This window comes from Toxotes jaculatrix, chromosome 12 (genome assembly GCF_017976425.1).
Source record: "Toxotes jaculatrix isolate fToxJac2 chromosome 12, fToxJac2.pri, whole genome shotgun sequence".
In the NCBI taxonomy this organism is placed as follows: domain Eukaryota; kingdom Metazoa; phylum Chordata; class Actinopteri; family Toxotidae; genus Toxotes; species Toxotes jaculatrix.
In genome coordinates this window covers 14,131,313-14,140,258 of record NC_054405.1, presented here as the reverse complement: position 1 = coordinate 14,140,258, position 8,946 = coordinate 14,131,313, and positions in this window count along the sequence as shown.

Below are 8,946 nucleotides of genomic sequence, written 5' to 3'. Positions count from 1 at the left end.
TAAAATTGATTGATCTAAAAGAAAAATTCATGATTACAATTCAGATTCTTGCAAAACTTTCTTTATTTATTTATTTATTTATTTAGTCATCTAATTTAGCCAGGAATGAAAGACATTTCCACACTGGAGGTTAAAAAATAGAATCACTGCAATCTTCATGCAATTGTGGCAATGACAGCTAATTAAGCTGATGCTGAGTGTTTCCAGTAAAGCAGCACAGCAGTAGGCCTCTTAAATACTGCACTCGCTTAACACTGAACAATACATTTCCCCTATAAAATACAGACCTCATTAAATTAATTACTCCAAATTAGTTAAGGACCTAAATGTTGATGATGACAAATGACATTCATACAACTACTCACCAACAACCAATTCTTGAAATTCTGAAACAGGATTATGCGGAGGTATAAAGGTCAGAAAACAACAGTTATTATTGAGTATATGCTTACCAAGAGAATAAGAGCACAACCTGTGGCTGCATAAGTGCAGTAGACATTCTGAAGAAGCACGTTTCCATTTTTTTCTTGCTATAGTAGTAATAAACACATCCCTCACCGAACATCATGTTTGGCTTACTTGTGGAAGCAGATGCTGCTGAAGAGATGGAAACACAAAGATTTTCATGTTAGAAAATCTACAAACATCTCACCTTTTGACTTTTAAATCATGACTTCTGACCCTACAGTACGTGCCTGACCTCAGAATGTGTTTGCCTTCTCACTACAGGATCATGAGCTTCACATTCCTGGAGATATTTACAAGTAAATCAATACTTTTCTTATAGAATTGTGGTTGTGCAGGTGTCAGTATGTCCTTGATAACTCTGAACACTTAAATAAATAATAGGCTTCTGTCTAAAGTGCCTGTATAAATTATAATGGTTTGTTTGCTAACCATGTCACCTTTAACCAGTAGAGGGAACTCATCTGTACTTATACCCTGAGACCCAGCAATTCATTTTTGTCCTCTGTGGGGGACATGAGTCTGAAACCCCAAGGTCAAAATATAGTTTACAGAATCTATCTCAATCAAACGTCATAGTATATTAAGGCGTCAAAGTAGGCCAAAAAAAGTCATATTTTAGTAAGACCTCAAAATGTCATAAAAATGGTCATAGTATAGTAAGGCGTCAAAATCGGCCAAAAAAAGTCAATTTTTTTTTTTGGCCTCAAAATGTCATAAAAAAAGTTATAGTATAGTAAGGCGTCAAAATCGGCCAAAAAAAGTCAAAATTTTTTTTGGCCTCAAAATGTCATAAAATTGGCCATAGTATAGTAAGGCGTCAAAATCGGCCAAAATAATTAAAAAAAAATTTTACCTCAAAATGTCATAAAAAATGTCATAGTATAGTATGGCGTTTTTTTCGGCCAAAAAAATTCCAATTTTTTTTCGGCCTCAAAATGTCATAAAAAACATCATAGTATAGTATGGCGTTTTTTTCGGCCAAAAAAAGTCAAAAATTTTTTTGGCCTCAAAATGTCATAAAAAACGTCATTGTGTAGTATGGCGTCAAAATCGGACAAAAAAAGTCAAAATTTTTTTTGGCCTCAAAATGTCATAAAATTGGCCATAGTATAGTAAGGCGTCAAAATCGGCCAAAATAATTAAAAAAAAATTTTACCTCAAAATGTCATAAAAAATGTCATAGTATAGTATGGCGTTTTTTTCGGCCAAAAAAATTCCAATTTTTTTTCGGCCTCAAAATGTCATAAAAAACATCATAGTATAGTATGGCGTTTTTTTCGGCCAAAAAAAGTCAAAATTTTTTTTGGCCTCAAAATGTCATAAAAAACGTCATTGTGTAGTATGGCGTCAAAATCGGACAAAAAAAGTCACATTTTTTTTCGACCTCAAAATGTCATAAAAAACCTCATAGTATAGTATGGCGTTTTTTTCGGCCAAAAAAAGTCACAATTTTTTTTGGCCTCAAAATGTCATAAAAAACGTCATAGTATAGTATGGCGTTTTTTTCGGGCAAAAAAAGTCAAATTTTTTTCCACCTCAAAAAGTCATAAAAAACGTCATAGTATAGTATGGCATTTTTTCGGACAAAAAAAGTCAAAATTTTTTTCCACCTCAAAATGTCATAAAAAATGTCATAGTATAGTATGGCGTTTTTTTCGGGCAAAAAAAGTCAAAAAATTTTTTCCACCTCAAAATGTCATAAAAAACGTCATAGTATAGTATGGCGTTTTTTTCGGCCAAAAAAAGTCAAAATTTTTTTCCACCTCAAAATGTCATAAAAAACGTCATAGTATAGTAAGGCGTCAAAATCGGACAAAAAAAGTCAAAATTTTTTTCCTCCTCAAAATGTCATAAAAAACGTCATAGTATAGTATGGCGTTTTTTTCGGTCAAAAAAAGTCAAATTTTTTTCGGCCTCAAAATGTCATAAAAAACGTCATAGTATAGTATGGCGTTTTTTTCGGGCAAAAAAAGTCAAATTTTTTTTCGATCTCAAAATGTCATAAAAGACGTCATAGTATAGTATGGCGTTTTTTTCGGGCAAAAAAAGTCAAAATTTTTTTCGACCTCAAAATGTCATAAAAAACGTCATAGTATAGTAAGGCGTCAAAATCGGACAAAAAAAGTCAAAATTTTTTTCCTCCTCAAAATGTCATAAAAAACGTCATAGTATAGTATGGCGTTTTTTTCGGTCAAAAAAAGTCAAATTTTTTTCGGCCTCAAAATGTCATAAAAAACGTCATAGTATAGTATGGCGTTTTTTTCGGGCAAAAAAAGTCAAAAATTTTTTTCGACCTCAAAATGTCATAAAAAACGTCATAGTATAGTATGGCGTTTTTTTCGGGCAAAAAAAGTCAAATTTTTTTTCGATCTCAAAATGTCATAAAAAACGTCATAGTATAGTAAGGCGTTTTTTTTTCGGGCAAAAAAAGACAAAAGAATTTTCGGCCACAAAAAGTCATAAAAAACGTCATAGTATAGTATGGCGTTTTTTTCGGGCAAAAAAAGTCAAAAAATTTTTCCACCTCAAAATGTCATAAAAAACGTCATAGTATAGTATGGCGTTTTTTTCGGCCAAAAAAAGTCAAAATTTTTTTCCACCTCAAAATGTCATAAAAAACGTCATAGTATAGTATGGCGTTTTTTTCGGGCAAAAAAAGTCAAAATTTTTTCGACCTCAAAATGTCATAAAAAACGTCATAGTATAGTATGGCGTTTTTTTCGGGCAAAAAAAGTCAACATTTTTTTCCACCTCAAAATGTCATAAAAAACGTCATAGTATAGTATGGCGTCAAAATCGGCCAAAAAAAGTCAAAAATTTGTTCGACCTCAAAATGTCATAAAAAACGTCATAGTATAGTATGGCGTTTTTTTCGGGCAAAAAAAGTCAAAATTTTTTTCCACCTCAAAATGTCATAAAAAACGTCATAGTATAGTATGGCGTCAAAATCGGCCAAAAAAAGTCAAAATTTTTTTCCACCTCAAAATGTCATAAAAAACGTCATAGTATAGTATGGCGTTTTTTTCGGCCAAAAAAAGTCAAAATTTTTTTCCACCTCAAAATGTCATAAAAAACGTCATAGTATAGTATGGCATCAAAATCGGCCAAAAAAAGTCAAAGATTTGTTCGACCTCAAAATGTCATAAAAAACGTCATAGTATAGTATGGCGTTTTTTTCGGCCAAAAAAAGTCAAAATTTTTTTCCACCTCAAAATGTCATAAAAACCGTCATAGTATAGTATGGCTTTTTTTTCGGGCAAAAAAAGTCAACATTTTTTTCGACCTCAAAATGTCATAAAAAACGTCATAGTATAGTATGGCGTCAAAATCGGCCAAAAAAAGTCAACATTTTTTTCGACCTCAAAATGTCATAAAAAACGTCATAGTATAGTATGGCGTTTTTTTCGGCCAAAAAAAGTCAAAAATTTTTTCCACCTCAAAATGTCATAAAAAACGTCATAGTATAGTATGGCGTTTTTTTCGGGCAAAAAAAGTCAACATTTTTTTCGACCTCAAAATGTCATAAAAAACGTCATAGTATAGTATGGCGTCAAAATCGACCAAAAAAAGTCAAAATTTTTTTCCACCTCAAAATGTCATAAAAAACGTCATAGTATAGTATGGCGTTTTTTTCGGCCAAAAAAAGTCAAAATTTTTTTCCACCTCAAAATGTCATAAAAAACGTCATAGTATAGTATGGCGTTTTTTTCGGACAAAAAAAGTCAACATTTTTTTCCACCTCAAAATGTCATAAAAAACGTCATAGTATAGTATGGCGTCAAAATCGGCCAAAAAAAGTCAACATTTTTTTCGACCTCAAAATGTCATAAAAAACGTCATAGTATAGTATGGCGTCAAAATCGGACAAAAAAAGTCAAAAATTTTTTCCACCTCAAAATGTCATAAAAAATGTCATAGTATAGTATGGCGTTTTTTTCGGCCAAAAAAAGTCAAAATTTTTTTCCACCTCAAAATGTCATAAAAAACGTCATAGTATACTATGGCGTCAAATTCGGCCAAAAAAAGTCAAAATTTTTTTCCACCTCAAAATGTCATAAAAAACGTCATAGTATAGTATGGCTTTTTTTTCGGCCAAAAAAAGTCAAAATTTTTTTCCACCTCAAAATGTCATAAAAAACGTCATAGTATAGTATGGCGTCAAAATCGGACAAAAAAAGTCAAAAAATTTTTCCACCTCAAAATGTCATAAAAAATGTCATAGTATAGTATGGCGTTTTTTTCGGCCAAAAAAAGTCAAAATTTTTTTCCACCTCAAAATGTCATAAAAAACGTCATAGTATAGTATGGCGTCAAATTCGGCCAAAAAAAGTCAAAATTTTTTTCGACCTCAAAATATCATAAAAAACGTCATAGTATAGTATGGCATCAAAATCGGCCAAAAAAAGTCAAAAATTTGTTCGACCTCAAAATGTCATAAAAAACGTCATAGTATAGTATGGCGTTTTTTTCGGCCAAAAAAAGTCAAAATTTTTTTCCACCTCAAAATGTCATAAAAAACGTCATAGTATAGTATGGCGTTTTTTTCGGGCAAAAAAAGTCAACATTTTTTTCGACCTCAAAATGTCATAAAAAACGTCATAGTATAGTATGGCGTCAAAATCGACCAAAAAAAGTCAAAATTTTTTTCCACCTCAAAATGTCATAAAAAACGTCATAGTATAGTATGGCGTTTTTTTCGGCCAAAAAAAGTCAAAATTTTTTTCCACCTCAAAATGTCATAAAAAACGTCATAGTATAGTATGGCGTTTTTTTCGGACAAAAAAAGTCAAAATTTTTTTCCACCTCAAAATGTCATAAAAAACGTCATAGTATACTATGGCGTCAAATTCGGCCAAAAAAAGTCAACATTTTTTTCCACCTCAAAATGTCATAAAAAACGTCATAGTATAGTATGGCGTTTTTTTCGGCCAAAAAAAGTCAAAATTTTTTTCGACCTCAAAATGTCATAAAAAACGTCATAGTATAGTATGGCGTCAAAATCGGACAAAAAAAGTCAAAAATTTGTTCGACCTCAAAATGTCATAAAAAACGTCATAGTATAGTATGGCGTTTTTTTCGGCCAAAAAAAGTCAAAAATTTTTTCCACCTCAAAATGTCATAAAAAACGTCATAGTATAGTATGGCATCAAAATCGGCCAAAAAAAGTCAAAGATTTGTTCGACCTCAAAATGTCATAAAAAACGTCATAGTATAGTATGGCGTTTTTTTCGGCCAAAAAAAGTCAACATTTTTTTCCACCTCAAAATGTCATAAAAACCGTCATAGTATAGTATGGCTTTTTTTTCGGGCAAAAAAAGTCAACATTTTTTTCGACCTCAAAATGTCATAAAAAACGTCATAGTATAGTATGGCGTCAAAATCGGCCAAAAAAAGTCAACATTTTTTTCGACCTCAAAATGTCATAAAAAACGTCATAGTATAGTATGGCGTTTTTTTCGGACAAAAAAAGTCAAAAATTTTTTCCACCTCAAAATGTCATAAAAAACGTCATAGTATAGTATGGCGTTTTTTTCGGGCAAAAAAAGTCAACATTTTTTTCGACCTCAAAATGTCATAAAAAACGTCATAGTATAGTATGGCGTCAAAATCGACCAAAAAAAGTCAAAATTTTTTTCCACCTCAAAATGTCATAAAAAACGTCATAGTATAGTATGGCGTTTTTTTCGGCCAAAAAAAGTCAAAATTTTTTTCCACCTCAAAATGTCATAAAAAACGTCATAGTATAGTATGGCGTTTTTTTCGGACAAAAAAAGTCAACATTTTTTTCCACCTCAAAATGTCATAAAAAACGTCATAGTATAGTATGGCGTCAAAATCGGCCAAAAAAAGTCAACATTTTTTTCGACCTCAAAATGTCATAAAAAACGTCATAGTATAGTATGGCGTCAAAATCGGACAAAAAAAGTCAAAAATTTTTTCCACCTCAAAATGTCATAAAAAATGTCATAGTATAGTATGGCGTTTTTTTCGGCCAAAAAAAGTCAAAATTTTTTTCCACCTCAAAATGTCATAAAAAACGTCATAGTATACTATGGCGTCAAATTCGGCCAAAAAAAGTCAAAATTTTTTTCCACCTCAAAATGTCATAAAAAACGTCATAGTATAGTATGGCTTTTTTTTCGGCCAAAAAAAGTCAAAATTTTTTTCCACCTCAAAATGTCATAAAAAACGTCATAGTATAGTATGGCGTCAAAATCGGACAAAAAAAGTCAAAAAATTTTTCCACCTCAAAATGTCATAAAAAATGTCATAGTATAGTATGGCGTTTTTTTCGGCCAAAAAAAGTCAAAATTTTTTTCCACCTCAAAATGTCATAAAAAACGTCATAGTATAGTATGGCGTCAAATTCGGCCAAAAAAAGTCAAAATTTTTTTCGACCTCAAAATATCATAAAAAACGTCATAGTATAGTATGGCATCAAAATCGGCCAAAAAAAGTCAAAAATTTGTTCGACCTCAAAATGTCATAAAAAACGTCATAGTATAGTATGGCGTTTTTTTCGGCCAAAAAAAGTCAAAATTTTTTTCCACCTCAAAATGTCATAAAAAACGTCATAGTATAGTATGGCGTTTTTTTCGGGCAAAAAAAGTCAACATTTTTTTCGACCTCAAAATGTCATAAAAAACGTCATAGTATAGTATGGCGTCAAAATCGACCAAAAAAAGTCAAAATTTTTTTCCACCTCAAAATGTCATAAAAAACGTCATAGTATAGTATGGCGTTTTTTTCGGCCAAAAAAAGTCAAAATTTTTTTCCACCTCAAAATGTCATAAAAAACGTCATAGTATAGTATGGCGTTTTTTTCGGACAAAAAAAGTCAAAATTTTTTTCCACCTCAAAATGTCATAAAAAACGTCATAGTATACTATGGCGTCAAATTCGGCCAAAAAAAGTCAACATTTTTTTCCACCTCAAAATGTCATAAAAAACGTCATAGTATAGTATGGCGTTTTTTTCGGCCAAAAAAAGTCAAAATTTTTTTCGACCTCAAAATGTCATAAAAAACGTCATAGTATAGTATGGCGTCAAAATCGGACAAAAAAAGTCAAAAATTTGTTCGACCTCAAAATGTCATAAAAAACGTCATAGTATAGTATGGCGTTTTTTTCGGCCAAAAAAAGTCAAAAATTTTTTCCACCTCAAAATGTCATAAAAAACGTCATAGTATAGTATGGCGTCAAAATCGGACAAAAAAAGTCAAAAATTTGTTCGACCTCAAAATGTCATAAAAAACGTCATAGTATAGTATGGCGTTTTTCTCGGGCAAAAAAAGTCAAATTTTTTTTCGACCTCAAAATGTCGTAAAAAACGTCATAGTATAGTATGGCGTTTTTTTCGGCCAAAAAAAGTCAAAAATTTGTTCGACCTCAAAATGTCATAAAAAACGTCATAGTATAGTATGGCGTCAAAATCGGACAAAAAAAGTCAAAATTTTTTTCCACCTCAAAATGTCATAAAAAACGTCATAGTATAGTATGGCGTCAAAATCGGCCAAAAAAAGTCAAAAATTTGTTCGACCTCAAAATGTCATAAAAAACGTCATAGTATAGTATGGCGTCAAAATCGGCCAAAAAAAGTCAACATTTTTTTCGACCTCAAAATGTCATAAAAAACGTCATAGTATAGTATGGCGTTTTTTTCGGACAAAAAAAGTCAAAATTTTTTTCCACCTCAAAATGTCATAAAAAACGTCATAGTATAGTATGGCGTCAAATTCGGCCAAAAAAAGTCAAAATTTTTTTCCACCTCAAAATGTCGTAAAAAACGTCATAGTATAGTATGGCGTTTTTTTCGACCAAAAAAAGTCAAATTTTTTTCCACCTCAAAATGTCATAAAAAACGTCATAGTATAGTATGGCGTTTTTCTCGGGCAAAAAAAGTCAAATTTTTTTTCGACCTCAAAATGTCGTAAAAAACGTCATAGTATAGTATGGCGTCAAAATCGGCCAAAAAAAGTCAAAAATTTGTTCGACCTCAAAATGTCATAAAAAACGTCATAGTATAGTATGGCGTCAAAATCGGGAAAAAAAAGTCAAAATTTTTTTCGACCTCAAAATGTCATAAAAAACGTCATAGTATAGTATGGCGTTTTTTTCGGCCAAAAAAAGTCAAAATTTTTTTCGACCTCAAAATGTCATAAAAAACGTCATAGTATAGTATGGCATCAAAATCGGCCAAAAAAAGTCAAAAATTTGTTCGACCTCAAAATGTCATAAAAAACGTCATAGTATAGTATGGCGTTTTTTTCGGCCAAAAAAAGTCAAAATTTTTTTCCACCTCAAAATGTCATAAAAAACGTCATAGTATAGTATGGCGTTTTTTTCGGCCAAAAAAAGTCAAAATTTTTTTCCACCTCAAAATGTCATAAAAAACGTCATAGTATAGTATGGCGTCAAAATCGGCCAAAAAAAGTCAAAAATTTTTTCGACCTCAAAATGTCATAAAAAACGTCATAGT